Here is a 25,491-nt window from a genome sequence, read left to right as displayed (position 1 = left end):
GTCCATACCTAACTACTTCTCTCTTTTCAGAAGTGATATACCTCCCTTCTAAGTGAAAGACAAAACAAACTCAGTATCACTGTATATAACCAAATCAAGATAGAACAAAAAAGTTTCAGAGTTTGAACATCAATAATGAACACCAGCAATTACAAGGGTTCTTCACAATATGAGTCACTTAGAGATCTTCCCGAAATTCACTGTCTGCATGCTCTCTTCATTGCCACATTCATTTCTTGATTCCTGAATGTATAAATAAGAGGATTAAGGAAAGGAGTGAGAACAGCATCAAAGATGCCCAGAGCTTATCTAGGTATATGTAGGGAGATGGCCATGCATAGAAAAATATTGGTGGAACAAAAAAACAAGACTACCACCATGACGTGAGCTGAAATTGTGGATCGAGCCTTGGATGAACCACCTGAAGAGTGTTTCTGAAGAGTGCGAATGATGACCACATAAGAAATGGCAGTATGATGAAGGAGCCAATAGAAACGAATCCACTGTTTGCTGTGACCATGAGCTCTAGTCTGTAGGTGTCTGTGCAGGCAAGCTTGATGAGCTTGAGGAAGGTCAGAGTGAAAGCTCTCCAGATCATTGGGACCACAGAAAGGTAAGTTTATCACAAAAACCAACTGAGTCATGGAGTGGATAAAGGCAAACATACAGGCAGTCACAAAAAAGAAGATGCACATTTGCGGGTTCATGATGGTCGGGTAGTAGAGGGTCTTACATTTGGCCACATATCTGTCAAAGGCCATGGCAATGAGAAGCACCATCTCCACACCACCTATGATGTGGATGAAGAATATTTGAGTAATGCAGCCACTAAAGGTGATGATTTAACACTTCCTGAAAAAGTCATAAATCATCTTGGGAGAAGTGACAGAAGAAACCCCATCACTCTTCACTTGTAATCAGGGAAATGCAAATCAAAACTACCATGAGACACCATCTAACACCAGTGAGAATGGCACATATTAAAAAAACTAGCAACAACAAACGTTGCCGAGGTTGTGGAGAAAAAGGAACTCTCCTGCACTGTTGTGGGGGTGCAAACTGGTCCAACCACTGTGGAGAGCTGTGTGGAGATTTCTGGACCTACTAAACATAGAACTTCCATATGATCCAGCAATTCCACTCCTAGGTATTTACCCAAATGACACAGAAACATCAACTCCAAAGAGCAGCTGCACCCCTATGTTTACAGCAGCACTGTTTACAATAGCTAAGCTTTGGAATCAACCCAAATGCCCAAAAACAGATGACTGGATCAAGAAGATGTGGTACATATACACCGTGGAATATTACTCAGCATTCAAAAAAGATAAACACATGCAATTTGTAGCAACATGGATGGCGCTGGAAGGGATCATGCTCAGCGAAATAAGCCAGAAAGAAAAAGAAAAATATCGGATGGTCTCACTCATAGCAGGAATCTAGAAAACTTAAATAAGGGACCAGGAAAATGAATATCTATAAGAAAGTGAAAATCATAATCAACAAACAACTGTGAACCAGAGACACTTTATGAGTGGTGGGGGGCGGAGGGGGAGGGATTGGGGTCAAAATAAAGGGGTTGCAATTGTTTGGGGAATATAAAAATAAAATTAAAAAAATAAAAATAAAAATAAAAATTACTGTGTAAAAAAAAATAAAGAAGAAACCCCCAGTTCAATGAAGGAGAGGTTGGCCAACAGAAAGTACAAGGGTGAGTGTAAGTGATGGTCATAAATCACAGTGAGCATAATGAGGGAGTTTCCCATCATGCTTGCCACATAGAGCATGGAGGAGAATACAAAGAGGAGAAGTTGTATGTGCCAGAAATTGGTGAGTCGCAGGAAAACAAACTCTCTCACCATAGAGTGATTTGCTGTCTCCATTGAATTTGTTGGCAATGTAAAAAATTCCATATTTTTTTTCAAATCATCTTTTATGTGCTTAAATGCAGCGAATTAAATCACTCCTTAGCTTTCTGTTTGCAGTACCCTTTGTGTTTTCTCTCCGCTTTTCTTTCTACTCATTCTCTTCCATCCAAAAAACAAATGTCATGTATCAACCTTTTATAACTCTTTTTTCGTTATACTTTCAGCTTAGAGATAAAAATAATAGAAAATGCTCTGATTCTAAACCATGTAAGAGATCAGGAAAACTGGTTCAATGTCCTGTAAGTTTATCTATTATTTTGTTTTTTAGATTTTCCACATTGCTTTTCTAAATGACAATATGTTGGAATTTATTCAGCTTTGCATTTGTTTGGCCTTTATCTTTTTTATCTCTATTGAGGTGTCTATGAAACATCGTGTATATTTTACAAGTTCATAATAAATTTGCTTCCATTTCCACAGAAGATCAGTTTATATCCATCTCTCTTGAAAAACTAATGTGGGGGGGGGCAGAGCAACATGGCGGCGAGGAGACGCTGCGAGTAAGATCTCCCATTGAAAAAAGTTAATAGGGAGGAAAAGCGGCAGGTCCCAGTGAGAGCTGGGACACGGAAGATAAACGGGTGACTCCAGCAAACTACCCGAAGAAGAAAGTGGCCATAAAAGAGGACTAGAAGGGAGGGAAGTGCAGAACCCTGCTCCCCTCCCCCGCCCACAGAGGCGGCACTCTCCGACCGGCAGAGAGGAGGAAAACAACAAACCAAAACGGCCAACAAGAACAAACGACGCAGCAAGTGGACTGTGAGTGGAAAGGAACTATTGCAGCCACCACACCCCGTGAACGGGAGCTGCAGAGAACCCTGCAGGATTCGCTGCAGTGGTGAGCGAACGGCTCCGGGCGCCATTAGAGAAGAACAAAGACCCCAGGAGACGCGCACACAGCCCGGGCTGCCAGTAAGCTGGCGCGGAAAAGCGGCGCGCTTGGCGCGCTTGAAAAGCAAGTGCAGACGGGATCGCGGCTGCCCAGGTCCCCACGCCTGCGGGGAGACACGCGGAGGTCCTCACTGAGGTGAAGGTCCCTCCCTGAGTGAGCGGGAGCCAGGCGCCCAGGCATGGGAGCGGTGCAAAAGGCGCCATTCCCGCGTCACTGAACTGGGCTACAGCCCGCGTCCTGGAACTGAGGGCTTTGAACCGAGACCCGGGGCACGAAAATTCGGGGTGTGGGTTCTCCACGACGGTGGGGCACAGGGCAGACGCAGCACCCCAAAGCTGTTGAGGTGTACCCTACCATTCCCGCTCTGTTCCCTGTCCCATGGGGTGGGGGGGAGGCGAAAAACAGCCCCCCAAGGACAATAGGAGAGATCTCTGGCGCCACCTAGCGACCAGGAAAAAAAAGTCACTAACACCACATAGAACAGGAAATTTCTTAAGACTGCTTGAAAAGGGCAGAAGGCTTCTGGAGGACCCAGTGGCCAGCCGGGAAGTTAGCCCACGCCAGGCCCCTTCCGACCAGCAGTCTGAGCCCACAGAGGGAGCAGGCACCCACGTCCGGGGCACACCCGGTGCGCAGAAGAGTGTGCCTGAAACCGGAGGCGCAGGGACTGCATCCCGCTTCGCCATTTTAGAACAGGGACATTTCTTCAGTAAAAACTGCCTAAAACCAGCAGAAAGCTCCCCCAGAAGACAGAGATGGCTCCTGGAAGAGCCAGAGGGGAGCGGAGAAGTTCACCCAAGATGCCAGTCAGTCCGAGCAACACAGTGTCCCAACGCATACGACAAATTAGAAAACAGACAGTAGGGAGTAGAAGAACCACACGCAACCTAACAACTCCTCAGGAAAAAAGCACACCACAAAAAGAAAACCACTCCCCAGATTGCAACGACAGCAACTTGGAAGAACTTCTGAGCCTTCCAGAAAGAGAATTTAAAATTGCCATGATTAAAAAACTGATAGATCAGAAGAAGGAAATTGAGTCCCTAAAGAGGGAAGTAAAAGAAATGCAAGAGATCAAAGAATTAATGGAGGAACTAAAGAACTCTGGGAAAAGCAATGAAAGCAGAATAGGTGAAATGGAAGAGCGAATAAGTACTCTTGAAGACACAGAAATAAAAAGAACCAAAACAGAAAAGGAAAGAGAAGTACGAAGGAAAAAGAATGAAGAAAGACTTCGGGAACTATCTGACTCCATGAGGAAAGGAAATATAAGAGTTATAGGAATTCCAGAAGGAGAGGAGAGAGAAGTAGGAACAGAGAAAATATTCATGGATATAATTGAAGAGAACTTCCCAAATGCGAAGAAGGAGCTGAAAATTGATATACAAGAAGCAAGAAGAACACCAAACTTCCACAACGAAAGGAAAAACACAGCAAGACACATAATAGTAAAGCTCCCAAGAATCCAGGACAAGGAAAAAATAATGAAGCTGGCAAGAGGGAAGAAACAGATAACATTCAAAGGAAAACCAATCAGTCTGACATCAGACTTCTCTGAAGAAACACTACGGGCAAGGAGAGAGTGGAGGGACATAGTCAACAGACTCCAAGAAAACAGAGCCAACCAATAATACTCTATCCCGCAAAGCTCTCTTTCCTCCATGAAGAAAGAATATGGACCTTCCCAGACAAAGAGAAACTCCGGAATTTCATTACGACTAAACCCCCACTCCAAAAAATACTACAAGGAATCCTAAAGCCAGAACCTCAGAGGGACGAATAACAACGAAAGAAGACCAAAAAAAAAAAGTTATTAAAAGAATAAATAAATAAAATCAAAGGAAAGACAAACATAATGGCAAATACAGATGCTAACATATCAATATTAACTCTAAATGTAAATGGACTAAACTCTTCAATAAAAAGACACAGAGTTGCAGCCTGGAATAAGAAACAAAACCCAACCTTTTGCTGTCTCCAGGAAACACATTTAGCTACAAAAGATAAAAATAGGCTCAAAGTCAAAGGATGGAAAACAATCCTACAAGCAAATGGGCCAAAAAAGAAAGCAGGAACAGCTATACTTATATCAGATAAAACAGACTTCAAACTCAAAAAAATAAAAAGACCCCAATGGTCACTACATTATGATTAAGGGGACAATACTTCAAGAAGAAATAACACTCATTAACATATACGCAGCAAACGAAAGAGCACCAAAATATATCAGACAACTGTTGTCCTCTCTGAAAACAGACATCAGAGAAAACACATACGTAGTGGGAGACTTCAACACACCACTATCAACAATGGATAGATCAACAAGACAAAAAATAAGTAAAGAAACTAAAGCTCTAAATAAGGACCTAGAGCATTTGGGCTTAACAGACATCTATAGAACACTAAACCCCAAAAAAACGGAGTACACATTTTTCTCAAGCGCACACGGATCATTCTCCAGGATCGATCACATACTGGGGCACAAGACAAACATCAACAGATACACCAAGATTGAAATCATACCAACCATCTTTTCTGACCACGAAGGCATCAAACTAGAAATAAATCATAAAAAGAAGGCAAGGAACTATCCTACCTCATGGAGATTAAAAGCCACACTACTGGAAGACCACTGGACTAACGAGGAGATCAAAGAAGAAATTAAAAAATTCTTTGAATTGAATGACAAGGAGGACACCAATATCCTAAATGTATGTGATGCAGCAAAAGCAGTAATAAGAGGAAAATATATAGCAATAGAAGCTCACATCAAAAAACAAGAAAGAGGGGGCGGAGCAACATGGCGGCGAGGAGACGCTGCGAGTAAGATCTCCCATTAAAAAAAGTTAATAGGGAGGAAAAGCGGCAGGTCCCAGTGAGAACTGGGACACGGAAGATAAACGGACGACTCTAGCAAACTGCCCGAAGAAGAAAGTTGCCATAAAAGAGGACCAGAAGGGAGGGAAGCGCAGAACCCTGCTCCCCTCCCCCACCCACAGAGGCAGCACTCTCCGACCAGCAGAGAGGAGGGAAACAACAAAACAAAACGGCCAACAAGAAAAACGGACGCAGCAAGTGGGACTGTGAGTGGAAAGGAACTATTGCAGCCACCACACCCCGTGAACGGGAGCTGAGGCGAACCCTGCAGGATTCGCCTCGGTGGTGAGCGAATGGCTCCGGGCGCCATTAGAGAAGAACAAAGACCCCGGGAGAGGCACACACAGCCCGGGCTGCCGGTAAGCATGCGCGGAAAGTGGCGCGCTCGGCGCGCTTGAAAAGCAAGTGCAGACCAGGATCGCGGCTGCCCAGGTCCCCGCGCCTGCGACCTAGGCTTGGGAGACGACCTAGGCTTGCGGGGAGACGCACGGAGGTCCTCACTGAGGTGAAGGTCCCTCCCTGAGTAAGCAGGAACCAGGCGCCCAGGCAGGGGAGCAGTGCAAAAGGCGCCATTCCCGCGTCACTGAACTGGGCTACAGCCCGCGTCCTGGAACTGAGGGCTTTGGAACTGAGACCCGGGGCACGAAATTAGGGGCGTGGGTTCCCCACGACGGTAGGGCACAAGGCAGACACAGCACCCCAAAGCCGTTGAGGTGTACCCTACCATCCCCGCTCTGCTCCCTGTCCCACGGGGTGGAAAATCAGCTCCCCAAGGGCTCTAGGAGAGATCTCTGGCGCCACCTAGCGACTTGAAGCCAGCACAGGCTCCTGAAGGAGCTAGTGGCCAGCTGGGGAGTTAGCCCACACCCGGCCCCTTCCGAACAAGTAGTCTGAGCCCACAGGGAGAGCGAGCACCCACAGCCAGGGCAGACCAGGCACGCAGAAGAGTGTGCCTGACACCGTACGCGCAGGGAGTGTGTCCCACATCACCATTTTAGAACAGGGACATTTCTTCAGTAAAGACTACCTGCAGAAGGCTTCCTCAGGAGCCAGAGGTGAGCGGGGGAAGTTCGCCCACGCCAGACCCCCTCTGGCCTGCAGTCCAAGCCCAGAGGGGGAGCAGGAACCCACCGCCGGGGCAGACCAGGCGCACAGGGGAGTGTGTCCCCACATCGACATTTTAGGACAGGGACCTTTCTCCAATAAAGACTGCTTGAAACTGACAGATGACTCCTGGAGGAACCAGAGGGGAGCAGAAAAGCTCACCCAAGATGCCGGCCAGTCCCAACTACACAGTGTCCCAACGCATACGGCAAATTAGAAAACAGACAGTAGGGAGGAGAAGAACCACACGCAACCTAGCAACTCTCCAGAGAAAAAGCACACCACAAAAAGAAAACCAGCCCTCAGATTGCAACAACAGTAACTTGGAAGAACTTCTGAGCCTTCCAGAAAGAGAATTTAAAATTGCCGTGATTAAAAAACTGACAGAAGTCATAAAGGAAAACAATGATAAGGGAAAAATAATCAAAGATCAGAAGAATGAAATTGAGTCCCTAAAGAGGGAAGTAAAAGAAATGCAGGAGATCAAAGAATTAGTGGAAGAACTAAAGAATTCTGGGAAAAGCAATGAAAGCAGAATTGATGAAATGGAAGAGCGAATGAGTGCTCTTGAAGACACAGAAATAAAAAGAACCAAAACAGAAAAGGAAAGAGAAGTACAAAGGAAAAAGAATGAAGAAAGACTTCGGGAACTATCTGACTCCATGAGGAAAGGAAATATAAGAGTTATAGGAATACCAGAAGGAGAGGAGAGAGAAGTAGGAACAGAGAAAATATTCAAAGAGATAATTGAAGAGAACTTCCCAAATGTGAAGAAGGAGCTGAAAATTGATATACAAGAAGCAAGAAGAACACCAAACTTCCACGACGAAAGAAAAAATACAGCAAGACACATAATAGTAAAGCTCCCAAGAATCCAGGACAAGGAAAAAATAATGAAGCTGGCAAGAGGGAAGAAACAGATAACATTCAAAGGAAAGCCAATCAGGCTGACATCAGACTTCTCCGAAGAAACACTACGGGCAAGGAGAGAGTGGAGGGACATAGTCAACAGACTCCAAGAAAACAGATGCCAACCAAGAATACTCTATCCCGCAAAGCTCTCCTTCCTCTTTGAAGAAAGAATATGGACCTTCCCAGACAAAGAGAAACTCCGGAATTTCATTGCAACTAAACCACCATTCCAAAAAATACTACAAGGAGTCCTAAAGCCAGAACCTCAGAGGGACGAATAACAATGAAAGAAGGCCAAAAAAAAAAAAAGTGATTAAAAGAATAAATAAAATCAAAGGAAAGACAAACACAATGGCAAATACAGATGTTAACATATCAATATTAACTCTAAATGTAAATGGACTAAACTCTTCAATAAAAAGACACAGAATTGCAGCCTGGATTAAGAAACAAAACCCAACCTTTTGCTGTCTCCAGGAAACACATTTAGCTACAAAAGATAAAAATAGGCTCAAAGTTAAAGGATGGAAAACAATCCTACAAGCAAATGGGCAAAAAAAGAAAGCAGGAACAGCTATACTTATATCAGATAAAACAGATTTCAAACGCAAAAAGATAAAAAGAGACCCCAATGGTCACTACATTATGATCAAGGGGACAATACTTCAAGAAGAAATAACACTCATTAACATATACGCACCAAACGAAGGAGCACCAAAATATATCAGACAACTGTTGTCCTCTCTGAAAACAGACATCAGAGAAAACACATACGTAGTGGGAGACTTCAACACACCACTATCAACAATGGATAGATCAACAAGACAAAAAATAAGTAAAGAAACCAAAGCTCTAAATAAGGACCTAGAGCAATTGGGCTTAACAGACATCTATAGCACACTAAACCCCAAAAAAACGGAGTACACATTTTTCTCAAGCGCACATGGATCATTCTCCAGGATCGATCACATACTGGGGCACAAGACAAACATCAACAGATACACCAAGATTGAAATCATATCAACCATCTTTTCTGACCATGAAGGCATCAAACTAGAAATAAACCATAAAAAGAAGGCAAGGAACTTTCCTACCTCATGGAGATTAAAAACCACACTACTGGAAGACCACTGGACTAATGAGGAGATCAAAGAAGAAATTAAAAAATTTTTTGAATTGAACGACAAGGAGGACACCAATATCCTAAATGTATGGGATGCAGCAAAAGCAGTAATAAGAGGAAAATATATAGCAATAGAAGCTCACATCAAGAAACAAGAAAGAACTCAAAGAAACAACCTAATCTCGAAGCTCAAATATCTAGAAAAAGAACAACAAAAAAACCCTAAAACCAGTAGAAGACAAGAAATAATAAAAACCAAAGCAGAAATAAATGAAATTGAAATTAAAAAAACAATCCAAAAGATCAATGAAACCAAGAGCTGGTTCTTTGAAAAAATCAATAAAATAGACAAACCCCTAGCCAGGCTCACAAAGGAAAAAAGGGAGAAAGCACAAATAAACAGGATCATCAATGAAAGAGGAGAAATCACAACGGACACAGCAGAAATCAAAAGAATAATCAGTAACTACTATGAACAGTTATATGGAAACAAGTTTAACAATCTAGAGGAGATGGACAAATTCCTACAACTCTACAATCACCCAAAGCTAGATAAAGAAGAAATAGAACACCTAAACAGACCAATTACAATTAGCGAAATTGAAATGGTAATCAAAAACCTCCCCAAAAACAAAAGCCCAGGACCTGATGGATTTACAAATGAATTCTACCAAACATTCAGAGACGAATTAGTGCCTATCCTTCACAAACTCTTCCAAAAAATTGAGAAGGAAGGGACAATACCAAACACGTTCTATGAAGCCAACATTACACTAATACCAAAACCAAACAAGGACAACACAAAAAAGGAAAACTACAGGCCAATCTCCCTAATGAACACTGATGCAAAAATCCTCAATAAAATTTTAGCCATCAGAATCCAACAATGTATCCATAAGATAATTCACCACGACCAAGTAGGATTCATTCCAGGGGCACAAGGATGGTTTAACATCCGAAAATCAATCAACGTTATCCAACACGTCAACAAAAAGAAATATAAAAACCATATGATAATATCAATAGATGCTGAGAAAGCTTTCGACAAAGTGCAACACCCATTCATGATAAAAGCCCTTGAAATTCTTGGGATACAAGGAACATACCTCAACATCATAAAGGCCATCTATGACAAGCCAACAGCCAGTATCATTCACAATGGTGAAAAGCTGAAAGCAATTCCATTAAGATCTGGAACAAGACAAGGATGTCCACTCTCACCACTGCTTTTCAATATAATACTGAAAGTCCTAGCCAGGGCAATAAGACAAGAGAAAGACATCCAAGGAATCCAAATAGGAAAAGAAGAAGTCAAACTATCACTATTTGCAGACGATATGATATTATACATAGAGAACCCCAAAAACTCCACAGAAAAGCTAATTCAACTCATCAATCAGTTCAGTAAAGTGGCAGGATACAAAATCAACACGCAAAAATCAGTAGCCTTCCTATGCACAAACAATAAATCTGAAGAAGAAGAAATCAAAAAAACCATCCCTTTTGTTATTGAAACAAAAAAAATCAAATATTTGGGAATAAATCTAACAAAAGAGGTAAAGGACCTATACAAAGAAAACTATAAAACACTGTTAAAAGAAATAGAAGAAGACACAAAGAAATGGAGAGACATCCCCTGCTCGTGGATTGGAAGAATAAACATTATTAAAATGGCCATCCTTCCAAAAGCAATATACAGATTCAATGCTATTCCAATCAAAATTTCAATGTCATTCTTCAAAGAAATAGAACAATTATTGATGAAATTCATATGGAATCACAAAAAACCCCGAATAGCCAAAGCTCTACTGAAAAAAAAAGAAGGGAATGGAGGCATTACACTCCCAGACTTCAAACTATACTACAAAGCCATAATCATCAAAACTGCATGGTATTGGAACAAGAACAGACATACAGACCAATGGAATCGAATAGAAAATCCAGAAATAAACCCACAGATTTATGGTCAACTAATCTTTGACAAAGGAGCAAAGACTATGCATTGGAGCAAAGAAAGTTTGTTCAATAAATGGTGCTGGGAAAACTGGGTCGCTACATGCAAAAGAATGAAGCTTGACCACTACCTCACACCATACACAAAAATCAACTCAAAATGGATTAAAGAACTAGACATAAGACCTGAAACCATAAAATATATAGAAGGAAATATAGGCGAAACACTACGTGATTTGCACATCAAAGACATCTTTACAAACACATCACCCAAAGCAGTGATAGTGAAGGCAAAGATAAACAGCTGGGACTACATCAAATTAAAGAGCTTCTGCACAGCAAAAGAGACAATAACAAAAACAAAGAGAAACCCCACCAACTGGGAGAACATTTTTGCACCCAACACTAATGATAAAGGACTGATCACAAAAATCTGCAAAGAGCTGATGAGACTCAACAACAACAAAGAAAATAATCCAGTCAAAAAATGGGCAGAAGAGCTAAAAAGAAACTTCTCTGAAGAGGAAATGCAAATGGCCAACAGGCATATGAAAAAATGTTCAACATCACTTGCCATCAGGGAAATGGAAATCAAAACTACAATGAGATACCATCTTACACCAGTGAGAATGGCACATATTAAAAAAACTAGCAACAACAAATGCTGGCGAGGGTGTGGAGAAAAAGGAACTCTTCTACACTGTTGGTGGGAGTGCAAACTGGTCCAACCACTGTGGAAAGCTGTGTGGAGATTTCTGGACCTACTAAACATAGAGCTTCCATATGATCCAGCAATTCCACTCCTAGGTATTTACCCAAAGGACACAGAAACATCAATTCCAAAGAACACCTGCACCCCTATGTTTATAGCAGCACTGTTTACAATAGCTAAGCTTTGGAAACAACCCAAATGCCCAAAAATAGATGACTGGATCAAGAAGATGTGGTACATATATACCATGGAATATTACTCAGCATTCAAAAAAGATAAACACATGCAATTTGCAGCAACATGGATGGCGCTGGAAGGGATCATGCTCAGCGAAATAAGCCAAAAAGAAAAAGAAAAATACCGGATGGTCTCACTCATACCAGGAATCTAGAAAACTTAAATAAGGGACCAGGAAAATGAATAACTATAAGAAAGTGAAAATCAAAATCAACAAAAAACTATGAACCAGAGACACTTTTTGGGGGGTGGGGGGCGGGAGGGGAGGGATTGGGGTCAGAATGGGGGGGTTGCAATTGTATGGGGAATATAACAATAAAATTTAAAAAAATAAATAAAATAAAATAAAATAAAATAAAATCTAGCAGAAAACACAGATCTATTAACACCTAATAGTATTAATATGTAATGGCCTGTTGGAGAGCAAGGAACCAGCACAAAGCACAAAAAAAAAAAAAAAAAGAAAGAACTCAAAGAAACAACCTAATCTCGAAGCTCAAATATCTAGAAAAAGAACAACAAAAAAACCCCAAAACCAGTAGAAGAAAAGAAATAATAAAAACCAAAGCAGAAATAAATGAAATTGAAACTAAAAAAACAATCCAAAAGATCAATGAAACCAAGAGCTGGTTCTTTGAAAAAATCAATAAAATAGACAAACCCCTAGCCAGGCTCACAAAGGAAAAAAAGGGAGAAAGCACATATACACAGGATCATAAATGAAAGAGGAGAAATCACAACGGACACAGCAGAAATCAAAAGAATAATCAGTAACTACTATGAACAGTTATATGGAAACAAGTTCAACAATCCAGAGGAGATGGACAAATTCCTGCAACTCTACAATCACCCAAAGCTAGATAAAGAAGAAATAGAACACCTAAACAGACCAATTACAAACAGCGAAATTGAAATGGTAATCAAAAACCTCCCCAAAAACAAAAGCCCAGGACCTGATGGATTTACAAATGAATTCTACCAAACATTCAGAGACGAATTAGTGCCTATCCTTCAAAAACTCTTCCAAAAAATTGAGAAGGAAGGGACAATACCAAACACGTTCTATGAAGCCAATATTACACTAATACCAAAACCGAATAAGGACAACACAAAAAAGGAAAACTATAGGCCAATCTCCCTAATGAACACTGATGCAAAAATCCTCAATAAAATTTTAGCTATCAGAATCCAACAATGTATCCATAAGACAATTCACCACGACCAAGTTGGATTCATTCCAGGGGCACAAGGATGGTTTAACATCCGAAAATCAATCAACGTTATCCAACACATCAACAAAAAGAAATATAAAAACCATATGATAATATCAATAGATGCTGAGAAAGCTTTCGAAAAAGTGCAACACCCATTCATGATAAAAGCCCTTGAAATTCTTGGGATACAAGGAACATACCTCAACATCATAAAGGCCATCTATGACAAGCCAACAGCCAGTATCATTCTCAATGGTGAAAAGCTGAAAGCAATTCCATTAAGATCTGGAACAAGACAAGGATGTCCACTCTCACCACTGCTTTTCAATATAATACTGGAAGTCCTAGCCAGAGCAATAAGACAAGAGAAAGACATCCAAGGAATCCAAATAGGAAAAGAAGAAGTCAAACTATCACTATTTGCAGATGATATGATAGTATATATAGAGAACCCCAAAATCTCCACAGAAAAACTAATTCAACTCATCAATCAATTCAGTAAAGTGGCAGGATACAAAATCAATACCCAAAAGTCAGTAGCCTTCCTATATACAAACAATAAATCTGAAGAAGAAGAATACAAAAAAAAACATCCCTTTTATTATCGAAACAAAAAAAATCAAATATTTGGGAATAAATCTAACAAAACAGGTAAAGGACCTATACAAAGAAAACTATAAAACACTGTTAAAAGAAATAGAAGAAGACACAAAGAAATGGAAAGACATCCCCTGCTCATGGATTGGAAGAATAAACATTATTAAAATGGCCATCCTACCAAAAGCAATATACAGATTCAATGCTATTCCAATCAAAATCTCAATGGCATTCTTCAAAGAAATAGAACAATTATTGATGAAATTCATATGGAATCATCAAAAACCTCGAATAGCCAAAGCTCTACTGAAAAAAAAAAGAAGGAAATGGAGGCATCACACTCCCAGACTTCAAACTATACTACAAAGCCATAATCATCAAAACTGCATGGTATTGGAACAAGAACAGACATACAGACCAATGGAATAATAGAAAATCCAGAAATAAAGCCACAGATTTATGGTCAACTAATCTTTGACAAAGGAGCAAAGACTATGCATTGGAGCAAAGAAAGTTTGTTCAATAAATGGTGCTGGGAAAACTGGGTCGCTACATGCAAAAGAATGAAGCTTGACCACTACCTCACACCATACACAAAAATCAACTCAAAATGGATTAAAGAACTAGACATAAGACCTGAAACCATAAAATACATAGAAGGAAATATAAGCAAAACACTACGGGATTTGCACATCAAAGACATCTTTACAGACACATCACCCAAAGCAGTGATAGTGAAGACAAAGATAAACAGCTGGGACTACATCAAATTAAAGAGCTTTTGCACAGCAAAAGAGACAATAACAAAAACAAAGAGAAACCCCACCAACTGGGAGAACATTTTTGCACCCAACACTAATGATAAAGGACTGATCACAAAAATCTGCAAAGAGCTGATGAGACTCAGCAACAACAAAGAAAATAATCCCATCAAAAAATGGGCAGAAGAGCTAAAAAGAAACTTCTCTGAAGAGGAAATGCAAATGGCCAACAGACATATGAAAAAATGTTCAACATCACTTGTAATCAGGGAAATGCAAATCAAAACTACCATGAGATACCATCTCACACCAGTGAGAATGGCACATATTAAAAACACTAGCAACAACAAATGTTGGCGAGGATGTGGAGAAAAAGGAACTCTTCTGCACTGTTGGTGGGAGTGCAAACTGGTCCAACCACTATGGAGAGCTGTGTGGAGATTTCTGGACCGACTAAACATAGAGCTTCCATATGATCCAGCAATTCCACTCCTAAGTATTTACCCAAAGAACACAGAAACATCAATTCCAAAGAGCACCTGCACCCCTATGTTTATAGCAGCACTGTTTACAATAGCTAAGCTTTGGAAACAACCCAAATGCCCAAAAATAGATGACTGGATCAAGAAGATGTGGTACATATATACCATGGAATATTACTCAGCATTCAAAAAAGATAAACACATGCAATTTGCAGCAACATGGATGGCGCTGGAAGGGATCATGCTCAGCGAAATAAGCCAAAAAGAAAAAGAAAAATACCGGATGGTCTCACTCATAGCAGGAATCTAGAAAACTTAAATACGGGACCAGGAAAATGAATATAAGAAAGTGAAAATCAAAATCAACAAAAACTATGAACCAGAGACACTTTTTGGGGGGTGGGTGGCGGGAGGGGAAGGATTGGGGTCAGAATGTGACGTTTGCAATCGTATAGGGGAATATAAAAATAAAATTTATTCTTTAAAAAAAATTACCTTAAAAAAAAAAAGAAAAACTAATGTGGAGAAAAAATATAAATGACTCTTTTTTTTTTTTACATCTTTATGTGTCAACAATTTTCCTACCTGTTTATCAAGTGACAGAGGGTGAGAATCATTCATTTGGTCAACAGCATAATTGCAACTTAAGCTGATTCCAAAAAAATTAAAAGCTTCTAACATTTTCTTATGTTTTCACATTACCCTGGGAAAAATGTAATTATAGCTAACAATACTTAAATGTCCAAAATTTCAATCAATTTTTCATTACTAATCTCATGTACTATCTAAGTCCTTATCGTGGACTCTATCTCTTTTATTTAGGATAACACTCATGAACTTGAAGATATGACTCATTCGTGGCAGTTACAGAAAACAAGATCATGTTTGAAACTAACGCTACTATTTGCATTAACTTTATTTCCATCTTTCCCTCTTACTTGTATAAAGAGAACAGCATCTTCAGTGAGTCTGATATTTTCCTGTGTTCTCTAGCACAAAGCATCATATAAAATCCTTCCATATGAAGAAATGAAGCTAATTACAACTCAAGAGGACAGAGTCCAGGTGATTTTGCATAAACATGATAATTTAGAAGTTGCTCATAGGTCTAGGGACTTTGCCCCCAGAGAGCTATTTTGCTTGAGCAGAGCAATCAAAGAATCTAAAAACTCATAATAAGACACTAGAGAGGATAAGGTGGAATATTTTTGTTTACTATCTTTGTGCTATTCTGTTGGAAATTTTGTAAATGTTGGTTATTAACAGTTGAATTAAATATTGACTCTAAAAATAAATCTAATAATTTTGACCAGCTCTTAAAAGTCAATATGCTTAAGTTCTTAATACAGCTTAAATAGTAGGAGAATGTACCAAAGACTTCATTGTATATAATCATATAATTATGTATATAATTATATTTATAGATGTGTACAAAGATTAGCCATACAGAAGTTAATTCCAATGTGTAGAACCTAAAAGTGAATGAAACAATAGAAACACATCAATTTATGATAAGTTAAAGAAATTATGATATATCCATACAAATGCATATAAAGTCTGTGAGCAAAACCATTTGATAACTTTCACTTCCTATTTCACTTGGCATATTAATGCCAGGATCCATCTATTCTGTCCAAAAAGGCACTATTTCATCTTTTTTTAGTCACTGAGTACTATTCCATTGAGTATTTCACAATGTCCTTATCCAATCACCTGTCTTTAGTCATGCAGGTTGCTTCCATGGCTTGGCTGCTGTGAGTAATGCTGTTACAGAGTGTGCATAAATCTTTTCATATTAGCATTTCATATTCTTTGGGCAAATACCTAGCAATGGTATTGCTGGATCACATAGCATTTCCATTTTTAGTGTTTCCATAAAAGCTGCATCTGTTTAAGTTCCCCCCTGCAGCAGATGAATGTTCCCTTTTTTCTCTACATCCACACCAACACTTTGACAGGTGTGAGGTGGTAGTTTTGATTTGCATTTACCTGATAGTAGGTGATGGTGAGCATTTTTTCATGTAAGGCATCCATTTTAATCCTGAGGTTTTAAGACATCTTCTGCCTTTAATTGGTTTCATGTCTCTATTTTTTTCTTCATTGGAATGGTCACTCTTTTTGGCAAACTTCTTTCCTGTTGTCCCCACCAACATCTCAAATGTTCTGGTCATTTCATCTGACACATCAAGTTTCACTGTTTCATCTTCAACCTCTTTTTCTTACTGTTAATGAAAAATACAAAGAGGTATACAGGATAGACAATTTAAGTATACATATACATTATGAAATGTATATTATAAACATGTATTTACAGTACTTTTAAGTATTTATGATAATTAAAATTTTAAGTATTTATGATATATGGGACTGTAATGAATGTTAACCATTTACTTGTTCATTGGTACTTTGGGCACGTGAGAGTGATGATAAACGGATCAGTTTTAAGTGAGGGGAAGTTCATGTCAGTGATGTATATAAAGATATCAACTCTACTGCCATGGCCACTTTCATTGCCAATTAAGCAGTCCTAGGATGAAGGGGAGAGGGAGGAGAAGAGGAGGCAGCTGACCTACATTGACAAGGGTAGGTTATCTTGGTTCTGTATAGTGAATAACCTCCAATAGACTTACATGACATGCTGTCACATTCTGTACTTTCTGAGAAACCTAGCTATATGCATCTCCCCAGAACTCCATATAAATAATTTTATGAAAGTACTCTTTTTAAGACCCTTGAATACACAAACAAACCATTAACCCTGTCCACAAATTACTAAGATCTATACCATAGGCCATTTTCTCTTTCAATGGAAAGAAATGGTCCTGTCCTTTAGAAGGGTTTCCTGCACCAGGGCAGTGTCTGAGTAGAGTATGATGCACTAGCCACTTACTTTCTTGTACCATCATAACATGTGTAACTGTTCATAACCAGGCTATATTTTCTCCTCCATCATTAATTGGCCATAGACTATTTCAGTATCCAAAAGATAGATATAGTGAAAGGGCAGGATACCGTGGCAGTATGAACCACTTACTCAAATGGGCTCCTTGTGCCTTCTGACTGTCTACAGAGCATTTTTGCTTCAGCCAAAATTCAAAACTGAAAGCATTATGAATTACAAAAATAATTTAAAAACAGATTGAAGCAACACACTCAAGTATGGTATATATTGCCTCTGACATACAGAGAAAGACATCAAGGATTGGACCTCTTTCTCTGGTGGGCATTGCAAGATGCAGGAACTTTAGAAAAGATACCCTGGTATTACCCAGACTGCTTGGAAATCTCTCTGATATGGAAGATCCCTGAAAATTTTAATGGATTCATCTCATCATTTGCACATATGTTTCTTCCTAAGGGGTCAAAGGAAACTTACTACAACTAGTTCACAAAGTATAGTTAGCATGGTGGCATTAGAATAATAGACCAACATATCTCATATTATACCAAGTACCCTACCTGACAAGATGTGCAAGAGGAAAAATTAGACAACAGTACACTTATTACAAGGACTCGCAACCTTGGGATTACCTTTCAGTAGTTCCAAGGAGATAGCTAACCAGTCATTAGAAGCAAACTAACACAGGAAGTGAGCATAACCTTGGGAATGTCAGCTCTTTTTAGCCAAGGGCATTTCAGAGAAAAAAGAATGATGAGAAATGTCACAATATAACCTCCTTAACAGTGGGGGAATAAATCTGTTCTGAAGAAGGGAAGTGAGTAGCAGAACATAGCATATGTGATGTGCGTGGCTAAGCCATGTGTTCTCCTTTTGTAGTTTGAGTTCTTGGAGCAGCAACTTGAGGATGCAACTTGTGATATGATGAGCAGCAACCTGTGATATGATGTTTTATGGCATCGCATGGTTGTATATTAATTCTGTAATCCCTAGGAAATGGTCCAAAACTGAAAGATATTGGTTGTGATTATCCAATAGGTGTTTTTTATCTATTATCCTCTCACTATCAATTTTTCAAATACTATGGGGTACTCCAGGTAGTTGGGCCAGTACACGCTCTATGTGCACAAAGTCTAGAGCTACTGCAAAAACTCTTTTCCAGATCTGCACTCCACTCAAAGCTGATAGTCTTTCATGTTTTCCAGCACATGGATGACAGTGGTATTCCTGGTTTAGAATAAATTTCCTGCAGAAATAGGAGAATTTCTCACTGGTGTAAGATGGTATCTCATGGTAGTTTTGATTTGCATTTCCCTGATTGCAAGTGATGTTGAACATTTTTTCATATGCCTGTTGGCCATTCGCATTTCCTCTTCAGAGAAGTTTCTTTTTAGTTCCTCTGTCCATTTTTTGACTGGATTATTTTCTTTGTTGTTGTTGAGTCTCATCAGCTCTTTGCAGATTTTTGTGATCAGTCCTTTATCATTAGTGTTGGGTGCAAAAATGTTCTCCCAGTTGGTGGGGTTTCTCTTTGTTTTTGTTATTGTCTCTTTTGCTGTGCAGAAGCTCTTTAATTTGATGTAGTCCCAGCTGTTGATCTTTGCCTTCACTATCACTGCTTTGGGTGATGTGTCTGTAAAGATGTCTTTGATATGCAAATCACATAGTATTTCGCCTATATTTCCTTCTATGTATTTTATGGTTTCAGGTCTTATGTCTAGTTCTTTAATCCATTTTGAGTTGATTTTTGTATATGGTGTGAGGTAGTGGTCAAGCTTCATTCTTTTGCATGTAGCGACCCAGTTTTCCCAGCACCATTTATTGAACAAACTTTCTTTGCTCCAATGCATAGTCTTTTCTCCTTTGTCAAAGATTAGTTGACCATAAATCTGTGGGTTTATTTCTGGATTTTCTATTCGATTCCATTGGTCTGTATGTCCGTTCTTGTTCCAATACCATGCAGTTTTGATGATTATGGCTTTGTAGTATAGTTTGAAGTCTGGGAGTGTGATGCCTCCATTCCCTTCTTTTTTTTTCAGGAGAGCTTTGGCTATTCGGGGTTTTTTGTGTGGAGATTTCTGGACCTACTAAACATAGAGCTTCCACAGGATCCAGCAATTCCACTCCTAGGTATTTACCCAAAGGACACAGAAACATCAATTCCAAAGAACACCTGCACCCCTATGTTTATAGCAGCACTGTTTACAATAGCTAAGCTTTGGAAACAGCCCAAATGCCCAAAAATAGATGACTGGATCAAGAAGATGTGGTACATATATACCATGGAATATTACTCAGCATTCAAAAAAGATAAACACATGCAATTTGCAGCAACATGGATGACGCTGGAAGGGATCATGCTCAGTGAAATAAACCAAAAAGAAAAAGAAAAATACCGGATGGTCTCACTCATAGCAGGGATCTAGAAACCTTAAATAAGGGACCAGAAAAATGAATAACTATAAGAAAGTGAAAATCAAAATCAACAAAACTATGAACCAGAGACACTTTTTGGGGGGTGGGGGGCGGGAGGGGAGGGATTGGGTTCAGAATGGGGGGATTGCAATTGTATGGGGAATATAAAAATAAAATTTATTAATTAATTAAAAAAAAGAAGTTTTCTAAAAAAAAAAAAAAAAAAAAGAAATAGGAGAATTTGCCAGGTTTTGTGGTATGTTATTAGTGATATGAACTAAGAGGAAGAAGTTTTTCTTTACTTTGAAGAAGGTATCCTGGCATGCTCCAGACCACTAAAATACAAAATGTCCACTTTATTAATAAAGGATTGATTGATTGACAAATATACAATATATAATATTGTATATTTTTAAATATACAGTGTAATCGTTTGCTGTACATATATATCAAATGCATATATTTTATGGAATAACTACCAAGATCAAGAAAATAAGTGCATTTACTACCTCACGTAGTTCAGTTGACTCTTGGTGTGTGTATATGTTTGTATGGTGAAAATGCTTAAAATATATTCTCTGCAACTTTGAAGTGTACAATACTATGTTATTTCCTATAGGCACCACACTATTTTAAATACTCTGAACTTACTCTTCTTATCACTGAAATTTTGTGCTCTGTGACCTGTATCATCTCTTTTTTCTCCTCCCCATACCTATCACTGCTAACCATCATTATATTTTGCTGTGAAAGTGGCTTCTTTTTTTTGGGGGGGGGGGTATTTATTTTTTTTGTTGTTTACATCAGTGTTCATTTTTAAACAATATTTCCTTCCCCCAACCCCTCAGGTGTAGTCCCCATAGAATTTCCTTCCCCAATGCACCAGTGCCCCATCACCTCACCCACTGTGCTCCTCCCACCCTTTCTCCCTCCCTCTGATTCTTCTCCCTCCTCCTTCCCTGCAGTATGTCTCTGATTTATAATTGTCTGTTTTTGCTTTGTTGTGCTTTGTACTGTTATTTTTTTTACACTGATGTCTTCTTTTGTTCCCCTATATTCCTGCTATAAGTGAAACTATCCCATACTTTTCTTTTTCCTTCTGACTTATTTCACTGAGCATAATTCTTTCTAGCTCCATCCACGTTGCTGCAAATGAGTTTATCTTTTTTGATTGCTGAATATTATTCCATTATGTAATATACCACATCTTCTTCTTTTCTTAGATTCCCTGTAAAGGTGCTCTCATAAATCTTTCACAGTCTGACTTATTTCACCTAGTGATATGCCCTCCAGGCTCAAACATGTTCTCACAAATGGCAGGATATCTTTTTAATGGATGAATAATGGTTCATTGTGCATATATACCTCAATTTCTCTATCAGAGCGTTCATTGAAAGACGTTAACATTGGTTTCATATCTTGGCTATTATAAATGATTCTACCTAATGGGGTGCAATAAAAATGGATATATAGATATCTCCTCAAGATACTGATTTAATTTCCTTTGGTTATATACTGAGAAGTGGAAATGCTAAATCACACGGTAGTTCAATTTTTAATTTTGTTTGTTTTGTTTTTATATTTTTTATATCATTTTTGCACAATGTGTGCATTTTTGTCATGGTTATAGTCCCCATACAATTCCCACCCACCTTGTTTTCATCCTACTCCCTCCTCCCCCACCTGTATTGTGTCTCTGGTTTATAGTTGCTTGTTGATTTTGATTTTTACCTTATTATAATTAGTCTTTTTCCTGGTTCCTTATATAGGTTTTCCAAATTCCTGCTATGAGTGAGACCATCCAGTATATTTCTTTTTGTATGGTGGGACTGCAAACTGGTCCAACCACTATGGAAAGCTGTGTGGCGATTCCTCAACCTGCTAAAGATGGAGCTGCCATATGATCCAATTTTTAACTTTTTGAGGAATCTCAGTACTGCTTCCCATAATGGCTCTGCCAATTGGCCTTCTCACCATCAGTGCACAAGAGTTCCCTTTTCTTCACATTCTAAGCAGCATTTGTTAGGTCATCTTTTTGGTAATAACCATCCTAACAGTTATTTGGTAATAGTTCATTATAGTTTTATTTACGTTTCTCCAGTTATTAGAGATATGTATTACCTTTTTGTATACCTGTTGATCATTTATAGGTCTTTGAAAAAATGTTAAGACAAAGCACATTTTAAAAATTGGCTTAAGTGCCATTTTGCTATCAAGTTGTTTGATTTCCTTATACATTTTGACTATTAAACCTTATGATAGAGTGTGCAAATATTTTCCCCCATTGTATAGGGAGCTCTTTGTTTTATTGATTGCTTCCTTTGCAATGTGAAAGCACTTTAGTTTGTTGTAGTCCCATTTATCTTTTATTGTCTGCGATTTTAGTATCTTACCCAAGAAATAATTGTCAACATCAAAGTCAAGGAATTTTTCCCTTATATTTTCTTCTAGGAGTTTTATAGTTTATATGTCTTACATTTAAGAATTTGACCCATTTTGAAGTCCAAAAGTTTTAATGATGTAGAAATTTTCTCATCCTTCATAAAAATTATTCCCTCCCTTGTGAACATGTGTATTATCAAAGCATCCACTGTTCTTGCAATTTCTGGATCATCTGGTTGGATAGTTTTAATGTCACTAATATATTGCATAATTATGATGATATATCCAGGTGGTCTAGATCTCTTCAGTCTATATTATAGCAAGGGGTAAAACTGTAAATGTATACTTTTGTCCATTTCATATGAATATTTCTAATATTTCTTTCTGAAAGATATGGAAAACTCAATAAGTCAATAATCACATGTCATATACCAAAACAGTGATACTCTGTTTTATCAAAGTTACCACTTTTGGTACAGCATTTACAATTAACAGTGCTAGTGGGTTGGTTTACAATAGTACATTATAATTCTTCATGATGGGTCCTGTTTTTTAGGGCCCACAGTGGTTAATTGAATGCAAATAGAATGGGGATCATCATTTCTGTGTCTTTTGAGTATCTTCTTGCCACAAATATCCCTACAGAATATAATATATTTTTTGAAATATTATCTTAGTTTATGAATGGGATAGCTTCTGTCCCTTCCCTCTACAATAGCTATAAGGAATGAGTGTGGGTGTTAAGCCACCTACCAAGTATATCAACTAAAATTATGCATACAGAAAATGTAATGAGGACTGGAGAATTATCATTTTGTGGACCCAATATATGACTGATATATACTAGAACTGAACTAATACCTTAGTTCCATGTACCTCCATTCAAACAAAAGGGCCATTGACCCTTCAGGTATCTAAAGGGTCAGACAGTGTCTTACTCATGGTATTTGTGATCATCGAGTTCTTAAGAAATCTATGAGCATACAATAGATCTCAATAAAAGTACCTTCAAAAATTGTTATAAAAAAATAAATAAATAAATAAAAAGGGTCAGACTGTATCCAATAGTCCTCAAAATGTTATAGTATTCCTTTTTTCTGGTTTATGATGATGCAGATAAATGGTCACCAGTAATTTTGGGGAAATACTGGGAGCAGCATTACCATAAATACTTCCTGAGTAGTACCCAGTCATTCTTCATGACATTTTTATTAAGACTGGTTAGTTGATGCCATGTCCTGCCTCCCCTTCAGAGGGACAGAGTTACTTGTTATCTAAGTCAGTTATACATAGTAGATCCATTCAAATATATACTTGAACATTAAGATTCCTCCTTATGCACTGTGTCAGGGATTTCAAATTCCTTCATACTACTGAGTGTCTAGAATAAAATACCTGGTTGATTCTGTACACACAATAAATTTTTTAATTCATTTGATCCCAAAAAACTAGGTTTGGGATGATGGGACCACCCAGAGGATGGATCACAGAGATAATTTTAAAATAAAGGATTTATTCTGATAGCTCATGTTATAGGTGACACATTACAGGGAAGGAGATCCTAGACAAGAGATCCTAGATTCACTATGCAAGTTTAAGAGTCCATATTATTACCTAATGGACCCTGAGACTATTTAACATCTTTGTACCTCAGATTTCTCTGTAAAATGGGACTAATGAGAGTGCCTCCTAAAAAGGTTAAGGCAAAGCACTTAGAACAATACCTAAACTGTCAAAAGCACTGTGTGAGTCGAGTCAATAATTACCTATACTAGTACAGATGAAAGCCAATCATAATTCCATAGCCCAAGAAGGAAACTCCAAGTAATAGGATGTTTTCTGTTTCTGTTTCAGTAACCATGCCAAATAACAACCTGCACAATTTATAAAAAAGAAAACCTACACATATTTTGGAATAGTTCATTTTCTTTTTGCTGCTATTTAAAATTTCTCTTTCTGGGAAAGACACAATGATTTTAGTGTGACTTACTTAATCATACTATATAATTCACCAAGCACATTTGTTTCCCACAGAAAAGAGAACATCATCAATTATAAGTATTTAGGGAAACTTCATCCTAAAATATAATTTAATTAGAGATCTTCCTGAATATAGCTGTAGTCAAAGAATACTGTTTAATACTGAATATTTATCATTCTTTTAAATAATTAAAGCAATAGTTTAAAATTCAGCATTGGTAGTACCTGAACAAGGAAATGTATAGTAATGATAGAAATTAGGAAGAATTAGGAAAAGATTTTTAAAAAGTGCAAAATGTCAGTGATAATTTACTCTGTAGAAAGAATACTAAGGAGAGTTTTAAAAATCTGTCCTCAAATAGACCTACAGAAATAAAAAACTAAAAAAGTATAAGATAAGCACCAATTAAATAGACAATTAATTTTAAATATAAGGACACTAAATTGAGAACCAGAGATGTGGTTTCTAGTCCCTCTCTCTCTATGGTAACTTTTAGCTGTGTGCCCTTGTGCAAATGGTAGTCATCCTTTAATTCCTGGCCATTGTGGGGATTAGAACAAATGGATTTAAAAGTCCATTCTAAAATACTGAAATATGATTAGCAATTTCCTGACTTCCTGATAGGGAAGCATGGTGGGGATCAAAATATGTAGAAACTGGAAAAATAAGAAGCAAACGGAATAGGAACAAAGACTTAAAATCAAAATAGGCAGTCATTAGATGAAAGATAGTACAAATGCATAGCTTGTCTACCAGAAACATTGTTCCAGTACAGAAAAAGTATAAAACGTTCTAATTTGTTCAATTACATGACACTTTCTCAGCTTCATATGATTTGGTTTTTAACATTTGACGGATAGACTGCTTTGCTTCTAATATAATAGTCATACACATAACACATTAATGAGTTTCTAGGCCTATAACAAGGCCTAAGTTTTGATTATTCCTCTAAAATTGAGAAATATCTTCTGCAACCAACATGAAGGAGAATCTGTAGTTCCATTTCTTCACAGCCAATTCAT

General features: G+C 38.3%; 1 pseudogene across 1 annotated transcript; it reads right to left on the bottom strand.

The window, feature by feature from the left end:
* Positions 1 to 197: 197 nt before the first annotated feature.
* LOC311175567 (olfactory receptor 4F3/4F16/4F29-like) lies at positions 198 to 1,883 on the bottom strand (annotated as a pseudogene). The gene is made up of 2 exons: positions 1,668 to 1,883; positions 198 to 905 (listed from the first exon to the last, which is right to left on the bottom strand). The product of its transcript is annotated as an olfactory receptor 4F3/4F16/4F29-like (transcript).
* Positions 1,884 to 25,491: the final 23,608 nt, after the last annotated feature.

The sequence above is a fragment of the Talpa europaea genome (genome assembly GCF_964194135.1).
Source record: "Talpa europaea genome assembly, chromosome: 8".
In the NCBI taxonomy this organism is placed as follows: domain Eukaryota; kingdom Metazoa; phylum Chordata; class Mammalia; order Eulipotyphla; family Talpidae; genus Talpa; species Talpa europaea.
Note: the sequence above shows the minus strand (reverse complement) of the source record. Positions and strands in the feature narration are given on the sequence as shown.